Genomic DNA, 18,048 nt, shown 5'->3' on the forward strand with positions numbered 1-18,048 from the left:
CTTTATTCGATTTATTGTATTTCTTTATGTTGAAATGCCAAACGAGTTCAACACAGCAAACCCTGAGCAGTTAATGCTATAACATGAAATCCATACTGCTTCAGTAACAAGCGAAAGTAATGTTTGATTTGATTTTTTAATTTTGGTTCTCTCAGACAATATAGATCAACTGACAGAGATACCTCACAACTGAACGCGTGCATCCAGTATCATATTACCCATATAAAGGTTTCACCTAAATAACTTGTGAAATATATACAGCTATATAGACATCTGGAATAGGCTCCAGCTTCCACGTCTACTAGTACAGGACAAAGGGTTAAGAGGATGGTTGGATCAAAATATATACAGTACAAGCAAAATTAAAACACAACACTTATGGGGCACAGGTTTTAAGTTGCTCAGCCTGCACAAATATGCACATATAAACACTTCGAAAGCAACAATTAAAATGAGACAAGCTTCCCTAATCACACTTTTGAGTGTATTAACTCAAGAACCTGTGAACGAACAACCACACTGTGTCTAGGTAAGACATGGCATGCAAATCTATGAGATCCAAAAGGTTGAGCTGAGTTAAAATTTAAACTTTTTATGTCAGAAATATAACACACATCTGGGTCATAATACCCCATGCATTCATATTAGAACAGTTTCCAAAAAACATACCTTTGAAACATTACAACCACTAAACAAACATTAAACATGCAATTTTAGCAAAAAAATATAACATAACTCCATCATGCTCAGTGCCACAGCTACATATAGTAGTTCTTATTTACATTGCTGAATTGCCCTCTACAATAATTACCTCGGTTAAATACTGTCAGAAGTAACACTAATGCTAAAGTCAGCAGCTAAGCATAGCAGAATCTGTAGTAGAGTTTGCCAGGAGACTCAAGCCCTTCTGACAACAAGGCAGGGTTGTATAAAAACCTTACTAGGGGGTGATTGTAGATTCTAGAAGTCATATGGATTTATTCTGATACATAAGTCCAGCCCTGCAAATGCCTTTCCTTTTTAGATAAGACTATATTACCTCACCCATGTGGAAAATAAGAGCAGTCAGCAGATTATAGACCCTTGCCAACAATGTAATCTGATATTGTCTCCCAGCCTTTGTACAGCCATATGTGAAGTTCTATCAGCCTCAAAAATGTTTTTTGGTAAACATATACAACTAATTCAGTATGAGGATCAAAGCTGGTAAAACTCTTTCAACATTTTAACATAAATAAATAATCATCAATCATATCAATAATAAATAAATGTATATCAGATTATATGGAAATTCTAATGCCAACCATAATTATGTGTTTGAATCTGTGTGTGTTCACATTCCTCTTTTTTCCTTTTTTAATTTTCACTACAATCACTACAATAAAGATGAAAATATAGACCTTATCTATCAAGAATAAATCTAAACTGTAACAATTATTTAAAGAGGTAAAAACATATCTATTTTATACCAACTTCATGGGCAACAGTGTATAGAGAACTTAATACCATTCAACACTTTAAACAACTAGTTTAATGAAACCAGATGCAGAAATGACCAGTTCCAGAAGTATATCAGTCCAGAGTATCATTAATATCATTCCTATTGAATCATATTACTGTGTGTGATCCCCTTAAGCATCTGGGAAGTGCAGAACCCAATAATACATCTATGTATACATACACATGCTCAAAGGTGGAGACATATGAATACATTTGAAATACAGATGTATATTCTTGTACTAGATATTAACATAAACTAGTTCAATAACTTATTGTATGTGCCTAACTAAATATGACAGGCACATACAGGTCAGTTACACAAGCAGAATGCAAACAAGCAGGGATGATGTTATCCAGTGCAGTTGCAATCACAAACTATTTCACCCACCATGCCTTGCATTCTAAATGTCCAGACAACCTGAAAATAAACTCGAATCAACCTCACTCTGTGATCAGCTGTAAAATAAATAAATAAATAATAAAAAAACATGCCTGTGAGAAAGCTGCCAGTGCAGCCAAAAGCAATGTCCCATCCTTGAAATTAGCTTTCAAGCCAATCCAAACTGCAGCATGACTTGCCTCTTTAAAAAAAAAAAAAAAAAAAAAAAAAACATTACAAAACATTACAAGATGCTACCACCAATACATCATTTCACAGAAATCTGATTTTAGAACATTCTGCACAGAACACATCTAAAATGTAATTATAGAAGTTACATATATTAAGTTGTCGGAAACTTTGGAAATGACCCATCAGTATAATCCTAATAAGAAATCTAATAAATAATGACTTCTCTGCTGCCAACATGTTTGGTCGTGCCTGATAAATCTATGCTTGTCTCTTTGCCAAAGTGGAGCATTGCTTCTTGGCTTAGCTGTTTTTATTTTTGACTGCAGTAAAATGTGATCTGCTGTTAAGATGGTAATTTGTAATTCCTACAACTGTCAACAGCTATGTAATGTAAGTACATACTGGCAAAAATTCTAAACTTTCAGCATGCAACCTCAGTCATCATAATGCCATCTGCTCCTAAAATCTTAATTTTCCACATACAAAAAAATAAACAAAACAGAACAAAAGAAAAGAAAAACAGTTAAAATAAAAAAAATAAATTGCTTATGAGGCTGTTATTTTTGGTCTGACCTGAGTTAGCAAATGTTCTAAGATTACATCTCCAGGAAGTTTATTGCACCCTCAATCATTAATGGAAAGAGCAACTGTATCAGATGTCTGAGACATGCTCTGTGCAACTATATACCAGTGACATTCAGATACTTCTCCAACAGTAAGACCTAGTGCTGGCTGTGATATGAAAAATAAATGGGCATGACTGCCTATCATAAAATGTGTCAACTGAAATCTGATCTTCAAATTAATCTTTGTATTTATTTATTTAAATATTTAAAAAAACAATGCTGTGCACTCTTGCTATGAAGTATTAGGTAAACTGTGTACATAACAGACATAGAAAATGCTTCTGAATCAATTACAGGTCTTAGAAAATGTCTTACTAATGATTAGTTTTTCAAACAAAAGGGATGTGATTCACACATCTATTAGTTTAATTAACCTGTTTTATTATTATTTATTTATTATTATTATTATTATTATTGTTATTTGATATTATTTTCTACAGCAAAAGCTGAATACTATACTTTACTATATTTAATTTTTGTTTCTTTACAGTATATTTGTTTTCCATCATAATTAACTAATTAACTGACTTAATATTATAACTAGTAAAGAGCATGTATATGTTAAAAAAACTCCTTATAACCATATAAGCAATGAACATATCAATGTCAAGCAAAACGACGAGCATACAGTACTTGACCAAATTGAGCAACACGCTGGTGCTGAGCAAGCACCCTCGAGTATATATAAGCAGCAGTGTGAGATGACTGCTCTAACTGACAGGCATCTGATACAGGTAAGTGCAGTTCACTTTTATAATATATATATATATATATATAATATAAATACTACTGTACTATAAATATAATAATTATATTTATAGTGGTTTAGAGTTTTTGTTCTTAAATACAGTGTGTTTTTTTTTGTTTTATATTAAAGGATTATCTGAATGTTGATAAATCTGATATATTTGCCCCTTTTGCAGCATCTTGGGATTACACAAGATACCAATTTTCATTAGGGATCCAGTGAGGTAAATGCTTCACAAAATAAGACATATTCAACAAGATCAACTGCTTAATAACTACTATTACCAAACATGTTATTTTGTCATAATTTCAGCCTCCACAAGTGCCACAATGAGCACAGACGCGGAGATGGAGCAGTATGGCCCAGCAGCCATTTACCTCCGAAAGCCAGAAAAAGAGAGGATTGAGGCTCAGACTGCTCCTTTTGATGCCAAAACTGCCTACTTTGTGGTAGATCCTGATGAACTTTATGTCAAGTGTAAACTCGTCAAGAAAGAGGGTGGCAAAGCCACATGCGAGACTGATGGAGGAAAGGTAAAGCTTACCTAACTTACTTATACTATCATTAACTGTTGGCATCCTTACATGAATGGCCTTACAATAATGATTTATTCATTAATGAGGAACATATTCCCTGCTCAGACTATTTTTTTTTAATCAGAGCGTCACTGTCAAAGAGGATGACATCCATCCCAGGAACCCTCCAAAGTTTGATAAGATGGAGGACATGGCCATGATGACCCACCTCAATGAACCATCTGTGCTGTTTAACCTCAAAGAGCGTTTTGCATCATGGATGATCTATGTTAGTTTTTGATTTGCATCAGAGTGTACAGCATGTAAAAATAACAGTAACGTCAGCCTGTACATGTAGATATTTAAACAATATTCATGCTCTCTCCTACCACAGACCTACTCTGGGTTGTTCTGCGTTGTCGTGAATCCCTACAAGTGGCTTCCTGTGTATGACTCTGTGGTCGTGGGTGCCTACAGAGGCAAGAAGAGGATTGAGGCTCCACCCCACATCTTCTCTATTTCTGACAATGCCTATCAGTTCATGCTCACTGGTAAGACCAGAGTAGAAAATGTTAATACATAATATGTAGAATAAGTTTGTGGCAGCAGCCATGATGACATGTGCATGTTTGTGTTCTAGATCGTGAGAACCAGTCTGTCCTGATTACGTGAGTATTATTATCTGTTATCTTAACTAACAGTGTGGGATTGAAGCTGAATTTGACAATGTGTCTCTGGTACCCCAGTGGAGAATCCGGTGCTGGAAAGACTGTCAACACTAAACGTGTCATCCAGTACTTTGCAACAATTGCAGCTCTTGGAGGCAAGAAGGCTGAGCAACAACAAGCTGGCAAGATGCAGGTAAAACTGGATAACTAGGAAGGTTTTGTAGAGGAAGGTTTACTTTAATGTACAACATATAACTGAAATCTCTTCTTGTAGGGTTCCCTTGAGGACCAAATTATTGCTGCCAACCCTCTGCTGGAGGCCTACGGTAATGCCAAGACTGTGAGGAATGACAACTCCTCTCGTTTTGTAAGTGATCACATCAAGAATATATTGAGACTAACTCACATAAAAGGTCTTGCTAACAACAATGTAACTTTCTAGGGTAAATTCATCAGGATCCACTTTGGTACTTCTGGCAAACTGTCCTCAGCTGATATTGAAACATGTAAGTTAAATAACAACTATGTGTACAAGAAATTGTGTATGTACACATGCAGGAGGAAGTGTGTGGAAAATAATACTGATAAATGTGATTTTGGGTTTAAGTAGACAACTGTTTATGTGTTCTACAATTGCATAGATATAGTGTTGTTGCAACAAAGGTAATACACTCAACAAAAATATAAATGCAACACTTTTGTTTTTGCTCCCATGTTTCATGAGATGGACTTGAAGATCTAAACTTCATTCCAGATACACAATATTACCATTCCTCTCAAACATTGTTCACAAATCTGTCTAAATGTGTGATAGTGAGCACTTCTGCTTTGCTGAGATAATCCATCCCACCTCACAGGTGTGCCACATCAAGATGCTGATCTGACATCATGATTAGTGCGCAGGTGTACCTCAAACTGCCCACAATAAAAGGCCACCCTGAAATGTGCAGTTTTGTCTCACAGCAAAATGCCACAGATGCCACAAGCATTGAGGGAGCGTGCAATTGGCATGCTGACAGCAGGAATGTCAACCAGATCTGTTGCTCGTGCATTGAATGTTCATTTCTCCACCATAAGCCATCTCCAAAGGCGTTTCAGAGAATATGGCAGTACATCCAACCGGCCTCACAACCGCAGACCACGAGTAACCACACCAGCCCAGGACCTCCACATCCAGCAGGTTCACCTCCGAGATCGTCTGAGACCAGCCACTCAGACAGCTGCTGAAACAATTGGTTTGCATAACCAAACAATTTCTGCACAAACTGTCAGAAACCGTCTCAGGGAAGCTCAACTGCATGCTCGTCGTCCTCATCGGGGTCTTAACCTGACTCCAGATCGTCGCCGTAACAGACTTGAGTGGGCAAATGCTCACATTCGATGGCGTCTAGCACGTTGGAGAGGTGTTCTCTTCACGGATGAATCTCGGTTTACATTGTTCAGGGCAGATGGCAGACAGCGTGTGTGGCGTCGTGTGGGTGAGCGCTTTGCTGATGTCAATGTTGTGGATCGAGTGGCCCATGGTGGTGGTGGGGTCATGGTATGGGCAGGCATCTGTTATGGACGAAGAACACAGGTGCATTTTATTGATGGCATTTTGAATGCACAGAGATACCGTGATGAGATCCTGAGGCCCATTGTTGTGCCATACATCCATGAACATCACCTCATGTTTCAGCAAGATAATGCACGGCCCCATGTTGCAAGGATCTGTACACAATTCTTGGAAGCTGAAAATGTCCCAGTTCTTGCATGGCCAGCATACTCACCGGACATGTCACCCATTGAACATGTTTGGGATGTGCTTGACCGGCGTATACGACAGCGTGCACCAGTTCCCACTAATATCCAGCAACTTCGCACAGCCATTGAAGAGGAGTGGACCAACATTCCACAGGCCACAATAGACAATCTGATAAACTCTATGCGAAGAAGATGTGTTGCACTGCATGAGGCAAATGGTGGTCACACCAGATACTGACTGGTTCTGAGTCCCCAGACCGCCAATAAAGCAGAAACAAAATGCACATTTGAGGGTGGCCTTTTATTGTGGGCAGTTTAAGGTACACCTGTGCACTAATCATGATGTCAGATCAGCATCTTGATGTGGCACACCTGTGAGGTGGGATGGATTATCTCAGCAAAGCAAAAGTGCTCACTATCACACATTTAGACAGATTTGTGAACAATGTTTGAGAGGAATGGTAATATTGTGTATCTGGAATGAAGTTTAGATCTTCAAGTCCATCTCATGAAACATGGGAGCAAAAACAAAAGTGTTGCGTTTATATTTTTGTTGAGTGTACATGTACCTACCGTGTGATATATGAGTTGACATAACGAGGACCACCATCTGCCTGACACTTTCTGCATAATGATATGTGTCATATTTGTATGGGAATACTAATGAACAATATTAAGACATGTTTTTATATCAAAATATTAACATTTCCAACTGAATTTGCTTCTCTTAGATCTGCTGGAGAAGTCCCGTGTCACCTTCCAGCTGTCTGCTGAGAGAAGCTACCATATCTTCTATCAGCTGATGACAGGCCACAAGCCTGAGCTCCTAGGTATGTTTTTGTTAGACTTTATAAAACATAAAACAAGGAACAATATGTCAGAAACAACAATCTTATGTATTTAATTTCTGTTCTTTCAGAGGGTCTACTGATCACTACTAACCCCTATGACTTCCCAATGATCAGTCAGGGTGAAATCACTGTCAAAAGCATCAATGATGTGGAAGAGTTTATCGCCACAGATGTAAAGCATCACCTTAGTAGACTATAAAATAAGCACAGTACACAGCACAAGAAAACTTTGAAATAATGATGATATAATGTTACTTTATTGCAGACTGCTATTGACATTTTGGGCTTCACTGCTGAGGAAAAAATGGGCATCTACAAGCTGACTGGTGCTGTGATACATCATGGCAACATGAAATTCAAGCAGAAGCAGCGTGAGGAGCAGGCAGAACCTGATGGCACTGAGGGTAATTGATACAATAACATTGTCTCGTTTTATTACAGATGAATTAGACGAAAATATATCAGAGGAAACCAATCATTGTGTTTCTTTGCACTAGTGGCTGATAAAATCGCCTACCTCATGGGTCTGAACTCGGCTGATATGTTGAAAGCTCTGTGCTACCCAAGAGTCAAGGTCGGAAATGAGATGGTGACCAAAGGTCAGACCGTCCCACAGGTATTAAAAAGACAACCTGATGCTTGAAGTTTTTTAAGATGTTTGCAAATGTATTCTGTAAAATGTCCCTTGTGAATGTTCTTGTTTTAGGTCAACAATGCTGTGATGGCTCTGTGTAAGTCTGTCTATGAGAAAATGTTCTTGTGGATGGTCATCCGTATCAATGAGATGCTGGACACAAAGCAGCCAAGATCCTTCTTTATTGGAGTGTTGGATATCGCTGGATTTGAGATCTTCGATGTGAGTAGCTAAAAAAAATATGTGAGCAGCGAAAAGTTCGACAGTGTTTTGGGATTTAATGAAATTATTTTTTATGTAATACAGTTCAACAGCTTGGAGCAGCTCTGCATCAATTTTACCAATGAGAAACTGCAACAGTTCTTCAACCACCACATGTTTGTCCTGGAGCAAGAGGAGTACAAGAAAGAAGGCATTGAATGGGAGTTCATTGACTTCGGTATGGACTTGGCTGCCTGCATTGAGCTTATTGAGAAGGTATGTGACCAAATTAATTTTTGTGAATATGCCTGCTTTTGCTGCTTCATTTTAAACATTGAATGTAAATTCCTTCTAGCCACTAGGCATCTTCTCCATCCTTGAAGAGGAGTGCATGTTCCCCAAGGCCACAGACACTTCTTTCAAGAACAAGCTGCATGATCAGCATCTTGGCAAGAGCAGAGCCTTTGAAAAGCCAAAGCCTGGAAAGGGCAAGGCTGAGGCTCACTTCTCCCTGGTTCACTATGCTGGTACAGTGGACTACAATATCAGTGGCTGGCTAGACAAAAACAAGGACCCCCTAAATGACTCAGTTGTTCAGCTGTATCAGAAGTCTTCCAACAAACTGCTGGCCATGCTCTATTCAGCCCATGCTGCAGCTGAGGGTAAGAAATACATGTGAGGAAATTAATCAATAAGTATAACAGATGTGCAATAATTTTGAAAGAATTATACCATAACAAATTTACATTAATTTATTAAAATGATAACAATAATATTTTTATAACAGAAAAACTTGAAGAAACATTTCAAGGGTTATGTGTTCAGAATTTTGGAAATTTTTGTTGGAAACAGAGGCTGCTGGTGGCAAGAAGGGTGGTAAGAAGAAGGGTGGCTCCTTCCAGACTGTGTCTGCTCTTTTCAGGGTATGTCTTGTTTAATTTTTTAATTAAAACTTTAAAAACATGTAAATAATACTGACCTGATGTAATGATGATGATCCACAGGAGAACTTGGGCAAACTGATGACCAACTTGAGGAGCACTCATCCTCATTTTGTACGCTGCCTGATTCCAAATGAGTCAAAGACCCCTGGTAAGAAGTCAGCAGTCTTACTGTTTGCATCAAAAGTTTAAACTAAATTAATTTCTCTTAGGTCTTATGGAGAACCACCTGGTCATCCACCAGCTGAGATGTAATGGTGTGCTGGAGGGTATCAGAATCTGCAGAAAGGGCTTCCCCAGCAGAATCCTCTATGGTGACTTCAAGCAGAGGTGGATGAATTTACATGCAAATGTAATGGCCATATATTCTATTTCTGTATAATATACCTTACTTAAATCCTTCCTTGCAGATACAAAGTATTGAATGCCAGTGTCATCCCTGAGGGACAGTTCATTGACAACAAGAAAGCTTCAGAGAAGCTGCTGGGCTCCATTGATGTGGACCACACTCAGTACAAGTTTGGACACACCAAGGTGATTTTAAAGGATAATGGCTGTGGAGAGTTATATATGTACATATTACTGCCCATGTGTATTTGCAACAGGTGTTCTTCAAAGCTGGTCTGCTGGGTACCCTTGAGGAGATGAGAGATGATAAACTGGCTACGCTGGTGACCATGACTCAGGCTCTCTGCAGAGGATACCTTATGAGGAAGGAGTTTGTAAAGATGATGGAGAGGAGGTAGAATTTTTATAATACACACTGCTGTTGTTTTATAATGCCCTCCTAAAGTAGTTATGCATTGAAAATGATGTTTTGTTTTTTTGTTTCTGTTTTTCAGAGAATCCATTTTCACCATCCAGTACAACATCCGTTCCTTCATGAACGTGAAGAACTGGCCATGGATGAGTCTCTACTTTAAGATCAAGCCTCTTCTGAAGAGTGCTGAGACTGAGAAGGAATTGGCTCAGATGAAGGAGAACTATGAAAAGATGAAAACAGACTTGGCTACTGCTTTGGCCAAAAAGAAGGAACTGGAGGAGAAGATGGTTAGTCTGCTACAGGAGAAAAATGACCTGCAACTCCAAGTGGCAGCTGTAAGTAATATAAAATATGTTATATGTGAGTTGGCTGCAGTAAAACAACAGTCTGAATCCAATCTCCTTTATCTATTTTTTAATAATACCACACTTTTGTTGCAACAATAGGAAACTGAAAACCTCTCTGATGCTGAGGAAAGGTGTGAGGGGCTCATTAAAAGTAAGATCCAGCTCGAAGCCAAACTCAAAGAGACAACTGAGAGACTAGAGGATGAAGAGGAAATCAATGCTGAGCTGACTGCCAAGAAGAGGAAGCTGGAGGATGAATGCTCTGAGCTAAAGAAGGACATTGATGACTTGGAGCTTACCTTGGCTAAAGTGGAGAAGGAGAAACATGCCACAGAGAACAAGGTTCAGTTCAGGACAAATTTACTAACATTATTGCTTTTTAATTCATGGTTGATAAATGAAATGTAAATGAGCTTTTCATTCACCTTTAGGTGAAAAATCTGACAGAGGAGATGGCATCTCAGGATGAGTCCATTGCCAAGCTGACTAAAGAGAAGAAAGCCCTCCAAGAGGCTCATCAGCAAACACTGGATGATCTCCAGGCAGAGGAAGACAAAGTCAACACTCTGACCAAAGCCAAGACAAAGCTGGAACAGCAAGTGGATGATGTAAGTACATAACAATTTTGACGTTCCACATTTGTAATGGCATGAATAATTAGTGATGTTGTTCTGTCTTTACAAAATAAGTCAACTATGATTACACAATTATTTTAATAGCTTGAGGGCTCACTGGAGCAAGAGAAGAAACTCCGCATGGACCTTGAGAGAGCCAAGAGGAAGCTTGAGGGAGATCTGAAACTGGCCCAGGAATCCATAATGGATCTGGAGAACGACAAGCAGCAATCTGAGGAGAAAATCAAGAAGTAGGTTTTTTCTGTCCCGTCACTGATGATCTCCTGTCAGCTCCTCGCACATTACTCAACACTTACATTATGAACTGTCACTGTGAAAGCTTTGTTGGTCTCTACATCCAGGAAGGACTTTGAAATCAGCCAGCTCCTCAGCAAGATTGAGGATGAACAGTCCCTTGGTGCTCAGCTTCAGAAGAAGATCAAGGAACTCCAGGTAATATTCATACCAAGTATACCTTATGGATGTTAAAGATCAGGTTTTAAGCTACTGGATCTAATTAGTATGCTCTTTTTAAATAACTATCATAAATTCAAATCTAGGCTCGTATTGAGGAGCTGGAAGAAGAGATTGAGGCTGAGAGGGCTGCTCGGGCTAAGGTGGAGAAGCAGAGGGCTGACCTCTCTAGGGAGCTGGAGGAGATCAGTGAGAGGCTTGAGGAAGCTGGTGGAGCAACAGCCGCCCAGATTGAGATGAACAAGAAGCGCGAGGCTGAGTTCCAGAAGCTGCGTCGTGACCTTGAAGAGTCAACCCTGCAGCATGAAGCTACTGCAGCAGCTCTGCGCAAGAAGCAGGCTGACAGCGTTGCTGAGCTCGGAGAGCAGATCGACAACCTCCAACGTGTGAAGCAGAAGCTGGAGAAGGAGAAGAGTGAGTACAAAATGGAGATTGATGACCTCTCCAGCAACATGGAGGCTGTCGCCAAAGCAAAGGTGAGGGGTTGGTCTGTAGGTAACACATTTTCCTGTTTTTAGGAAAATGAATGTAGATATCAAAATAACAATACCAGAGTTTGCTATTAAGATTTAATTGTTATGTAAAAGGGCACTGTACTTTGTCTCTATTTTTACATACATGATGTTTTGTTTGCGATAGGGCAACTTGGAGAAAATGTGCAGAACTCTTGAGGACCAGCTGAGTGAGCTTAAAGCAAAAAATGATGAGAATGTTCGCCAGCTGAATGACATCAATGCACAAAAGGCAAGACTTCAGACAGAGAATGGTGAGTCTCACAAAACAAACATACAAATCTGTGGCTACTGTTTTTAAAAAATATGGGCTTAACAACTCTACTCTAGGTGAGTTTGCCCGCCAGATTGAGGAGAAGGAAGCTCTAGTTTCCCAGCTGACCAGAGGCAAACAGGCATTCACTCAGCAAATTGAAGAGCTTAAAAGACAAATTGAGGAGGAAGTAAAGGTATGAATTATCTTTTACATTATTATACTTTTAAGTAGAACATAAACGGTGTTATCAGATCTTCAACAGCTGATAGGAGTCTGTAACAATGGACTGTACCCTGCACATACTGACTGTTTACATGCTGACATGTTTACATGCAGTAACAGTAACTGCAATATTGTTTATTTATTTATTGTTCTATGCACCTTAATATCCAATCTAATAACTGCACATGTGCCATGCTGTTAACCTCCTCACAGTTTTTGCACAATGATTCATTCTCTGCTCAATTTGCACAACACATTTATGCACCTTTATATGTATATAGCTCCACTTACTTCCATAGGTTACGGAATATTTTTGTGTACTTATTTGCATTTATTTTTGCCCTTTAAATTGCTATTTTGTAAATTATTCTATTTTTTTCTTAAACCTGCATGGCATTCAGTGTGAGCAGCAAAGTAATAATTTCATTGTACAAGAAAAAACAGTTTCCTGACTGTGCACATGACAATAAACGCTTTGAATCTTCAATCTTGGATATTTAAAGTGTCACCCAGAGACCTTGCTGTTTGACTACGCTTTAGCCATCCACACCACCCTTGACCTGATCTATATAAGTTGATAAAAAAGTGTGCTTTACAGGCTAAGAATGCCCTGGCCCATGGTGTTCAGTCAGCTCGTCATGACTGTGATCTGCTCAGAGAGCAGTTTGAGGAGGAGCAGGAGGCCAAGGCTGAGCTGCAGAGAGGAATGTCCAAGGCCAACAGTGAGGTGGCTCAGTGGAGAAGCAAATATGAGACTGATGCTATTCAGCGCACTGAGGAGCTGGAAGAAGCCAAGTAAGTCACTAGAAATTCATTGGTAAGATAATATTTCATCTAAATGGCTTCTCAATAATTACAACATGTCTCTTACCTCAGGAAAAAGCTTGCCCAGCGCCTGCAGGAGGCTGAGGAATCCATTGAGGCTGTGAACTCCAAGTGTGCCTCTTTGGAGAAGACCAAGCAGAGGCTGCAGGGTGAGGTGGAGGACCTCATGATTGATGTGGAAAGAGCTAATTCTCTGGCTGCCAACCTTGACAAGAAGCAGAGGAACTTTGATAAGGTAAGTTATTGCATAGAGAAAAACAAAATAATGCTCATCATACAGCCTGGCCAATCCTGTACAAAAATATGTGTCCACATTTCTAGGTCCTGGCAGAATGGAAACAGAAGTATGAAGAGGGCCAGGCAGAGCTGGAAGGAGCCCAAAAGGAGGCTCGCTCCCTCAGCACTGAGCTGTTCAAGATGAAGAACTCCTATGAGGAGGCTCTGGATCATCTGGAGACCATGAAGAGGGAGAACAAGAACCTGCAGCGTATGCAGTCATAGACATATGTAAATAATAAACACAGATCTGAAGAGTGCAGAGAATAACATACTCAGATTTTGCTTGTTTTGATACATTAGAGGAGATCTCAGACCTGACTGAACAAATTGGTGAGACTGGAAAGAGCATCCATGAGCTGGAGAAAGCCAAGAAGACTGTGGAGACTGAGAAGGCTGAAATTCAGACTGCACTGGAGGAGGCCGAGGTAAAGTCTGTGACAAATCACTTACATTGAAAGCATTGATTTTGTCTGTGTTTCTCTGAAAGGTAACTTTAGGTGTGTGTAATTTTTTTCAGGGTACTCTGGAGCACGAGGAATCCAAGATTCTGCGTGTTCAGCTTGAGCTCAACCAGGTCAAGGGTGAGGTTGACAGGAAGCTGGCTGAGAAGGATGAGGAGATGGAGCAGATCAAGAGGAACAGCCAGAGGGTGATTGACTCCATGCAGAGCACTCTTGATGCTGAGGTCAGGAGCAGGAACGATGCCCTGAGAGTTAAGAAGAAGATGGAGGGAGACCTGAATGAGATGGAGATTCAGCTGAGCCATGCCAACAGGCAGGCTGCTGAGACCCAGAAACAGCTGAGGAATGTCCAGGGACAGCTCAAGGTCAGTTTTAAACAATTGTTGATTGTATAGTATACCAGAGTATATGGAACATTACTCTCACTCACCTATTTTTTTGTTGTTAGGATGCCCAACTGCACCTTGATGATGCTGTCAGAGGACAGGAAGACATGAAGGAGCAGGTTGCCATGGTGGAGCGCAGAAATGGCCTGATGGTAGCAGAGATTGAGGAGTTGAGAGCCGCTCTGGAGCAGACAGAGAGAGGACGCAAAGTGGCTGAGCAGGAGCTGGTTGATGCTAGTGAGCGTGTCGGACTGCTCCACTCTCAGGTTGGTTTTCAATGATTTACAAAGGTTTCGAAACTGCAAGGATGGTCTTTCTTTCTTAAAAATATGTTACCCATTGTGACTGTTTTTTAAATATACAGAACACCAGTCTTTTGAACACCAAGAAGAAGCTGGAGGCTGACTTTGTCCAGGTTCAGGGTGAAGTGGATGATGCTGTTCAGGAAGCCAGAAATGCAGAGGAGAAAGCCAAAAAGGCCATCACTGATGTAAGATTACATCTCAACTTAACTTTATTTATTGTCGTATTTGTTCTTTCTTTGTTATGCTTTTCCATTTTAAACTGTTATAAGACACTATGTATCCATTTAGGCTGTCATATGTTTAATCCAAGCTTATTACTTAATGACATTTTAACTCTTTTAGGCTGCCATGATGGCTGAGGAGCTGAAGAAGGAACAGGACACCAGCGCTCACCTGGAGAGGATGAAGAAGAACCTGGAGGTCACAGTTAAGGACCTGCAGCATCGTCTGGATGAGGCTGAGAACCTCGCCATGAAGGGTGGCAAGAAGCAGCTCCAGAAACTGGAGTCCAGGGTATGAACTGTATATAATGTGTATATAACTGTAAATGTATTATGTCAGGGTTGAGAATATTGTTCATTGTTGGCACACTGTATCTCACAGGTGCGCGAGCTGGAAACTGAAGTTGAAGCTGAGCAGAGACGTGGAGCTGATGCTGTCAAAGGAGTCCGCAAATATGAAAGGAGAGTGAAGGAGCTGAGCTACCAGGTAAATAGGTTAAACAAAAATTTCAATAACTCAACAAGAGTGTCTGTTTACATTTGCCTATAATTATTCATCTGTGTAGACTGAGGAAGACAAGAAGAATCTGAACAGACTTCAAGATCTGGTGGACAAGCTGCAGCTCAAAGTCAAGGCTTACAAGAGACAGGCTGAGGAAGCTGTGAGTCAAACTATAGATTTATTTATATTGTTATGATTAAGTGTCTTGTAACCAAGTCAGTATAAACATAAACCTTTCACAGGAGGAGCAAGCTAACACTCACATGTCCAGGCTCCGAAAGGTTCAGCATGAGCTGGAGGAAGCCCAGGAGCGTGCTGACATTGCTGAATCTCAGGTCAACAAGCTGAGAGCAAAGAGCCGTGATACTGGAAAGGTAATATTTCATTGAGATGTAAGTCTAGTAACAGATAGCTAAACATTAGAGATTGTATTATTATTGTTATTGTTATTGTTATTATTATTATTATTATTATCCAGCAGTAACTTTAACTGTAACTGTAAATAAAGCTATCAAGGACTGACAAGCTGGGATCTGAGATTATGTTATGACTTAACAGTGAGACAGTGACATTTAAACCTCACTGTTGTGGAATGACAATTGGCTTCATATAAGCTGTAAAACCATTGCAGGAATTCAAGCACTCTCTTGTGGCTACTTGTTGGCCAGAGTGCACAGTGCTCTGAGAGCTCAGCGATGTGACAGTCAGTATAAATTAATAGGAATCCTAATTGCACACTAAATTTATGAGCAGTACTAGTTGCCAGCAAAGCCCATTCCTAAACACGGTGTTGACTGGCTTTTTTAAAATGAAACTAGACTCAGAACAAAGGTCACATACAGTGGGCCAGTGGTCATAAGTCATGTGTTACTATGAGATTTGAGGACTGCCATTTATTTTATTATCCCTTTTCTATTTCAGTCTGAGTCTGCTGAGTAGAAGGACAGAAGACCAGACAAATCGACAGACCTCATAAAATATGAAGAATCTGTTGTAATTTGTACAGATTAAAGATTTTATTGAGTGAATTGTGGTTTCCCCATTTCCTTTATTCACTGCATTAGGTCAGCAACTGAATTGAAAATAGCTTTTTAATATGGTGATACTTTAGATATAAGAATTGTCCTTTGTCAGAAGACAGCTGGATGACCAGCACAGGGCAATTAGGACAATTAGGTTGCAATTAGGTTGACTGTTACAACAGAAAATGATCACCGTGAAAGACATCGGTGTACTAACAGTACTGCATAGGCTACATGATGCAACAAGAAGGAGAATCAAATAGCAGCAGTTAAAGGTCTATTGTGTTTTCAGCACCACAGGGGGCACAGGTGCTCTAACTGGTAGTCCGTCTGTGTGCCAAGATATTTTAAGTAGCCAATTTTGGCTGTTGTCATGTACAATAGACAACTGCACTTCTCTGCAGTCCAGACTCAATGATCCTTTCAACACAGCTGTCCATATGTCTTTAATTAATAAATGGCAGCCTGATCTGGCATCACTATAATTCAAGTTTATTTTAGCTAAGGCTGATTAACCTAACACAACTTCTACAAGTAGGTAAACACTATCGCCATTTTGTCTTTTATTCTGATAAACACAAAGCACAGAAAATTAAATCAGTCTAAGATAAACAATAAACCCTTTTCTCTGTGTGTGTGCCCTGCCATGGAGGAATCTGACACTTTTAAAGCTTCTCAGGCTCCTCCTCCTCACCAAATATGTTTGGCATGTTTTATTTCAGTTTAAGGGCTTAGTGCAGAGGCACATCTATAAGCATCTACATACTCAAGGCCATACATAGGAGAAGGTTAGTCAGGACATAATGTTCCCAGTTGTGCTCTTATTGTCTTTCTTGTTCTATTTCCTTTCAATACTTAAATATTGAAGTAGAAAATTTATATTTGTAGTTATAACACAAACTGCAATCACTTGACTTCTTTTGACTCCTCTAATGTAACAAGAAAATAAACATCAGTTCTGCCCAATGTGACAAAATGTTTAAACAGACCGTATGTTTAAATGGTAAATAAACAATAGCAGATAATAGATAATAGGTGGTTATATATAACAAAAGCCCTGTGCATTTATTAACCATCATCATAAAAACAATACATAATAAACTCACCATAATTTTTCCTTTAAAGTGACAACTGTAATCACACATTGAATTTTGGATTCCTCCTTCAGAATCAGAAATACTTTATTAATCCCAGGGGGAAATTGATTTACAAAGGTGACATACAGCTTGAAACAGCTGTTGTTTTTTGTCACCAGAGAGGAGACACAATAGCTGCTCTGTCATTTTGAAAATGTTATCTTTAGAAATAAATACTTAGAAATACTCTTTAATGAACTCGTGTTCATATGAAAAGATAGGAATGGAGTAAGAAAGAGCATTAAACAAAACCTGTTGTTTTCTATGTTTTTTTAAAAAGCATGTAATGTATTTAAGCACACCAAGCCTTCACTCAAACAAGTTGACTAAAAAAAACTGAGGCCTTTTGACCTTACTTGAATAGCACAGTTGGACACATGCTATTCAGGTTGACTGAAAAGGACTGAACCTTTTTGACCTTATAGAATAGCATTTGTTCAACATATGTTTGCACAATAGCCCACCTACCTACTGAGGTCACATGGGTGACATTCCTCAAGGTCATCTCCTTTTTTGAAGAAAGAATGTTACTAAGTAAATATAAACAGGCAATAAGACGTCTTCACTCAACAATCCATTCTTAAAATACATCAAAGCAATTGTACAAAGGTATGAAAGTCTGCATTTATATTAATTTTATACTAATTTTTTTAACTTACACTTACTCTGGATACAGTTTGCATTCATGCTACTATAACAGGTCTGGTATCTCTAACATCTTGTTT

At 39.3% G+C, this 18,048-nt stretch overlaps 1 pseudogene; it reads left to right on the forward strand.

The window, feature by feature from the left end:
* The first annotated feature begins 3,376 nt into the window (after nt 1-3,376).
* LOC114440575 (myosin heavy chain, fast skeletal muscle-like) lies at nt 3,377-16,193 on the forward strand (annotated as a pseudogene).
* The last annotated feature ends 1,855 nt before the right edge of the window (nt 16,194-18,048 follow it).

The sequence above is a fragment of the Parambassis ranga genome, chromosome 8 (assembly GCF_900634625.1).
Source record: "Parambassis ranga chromosome 8, fParRan2.1, whole genome shotgun sequence".
Lineage (NCBI taxonomy): Eukaryota > Metazoa > Chordata > Actinopteri > Ambassidae > Parambassis > Parambassis ranga.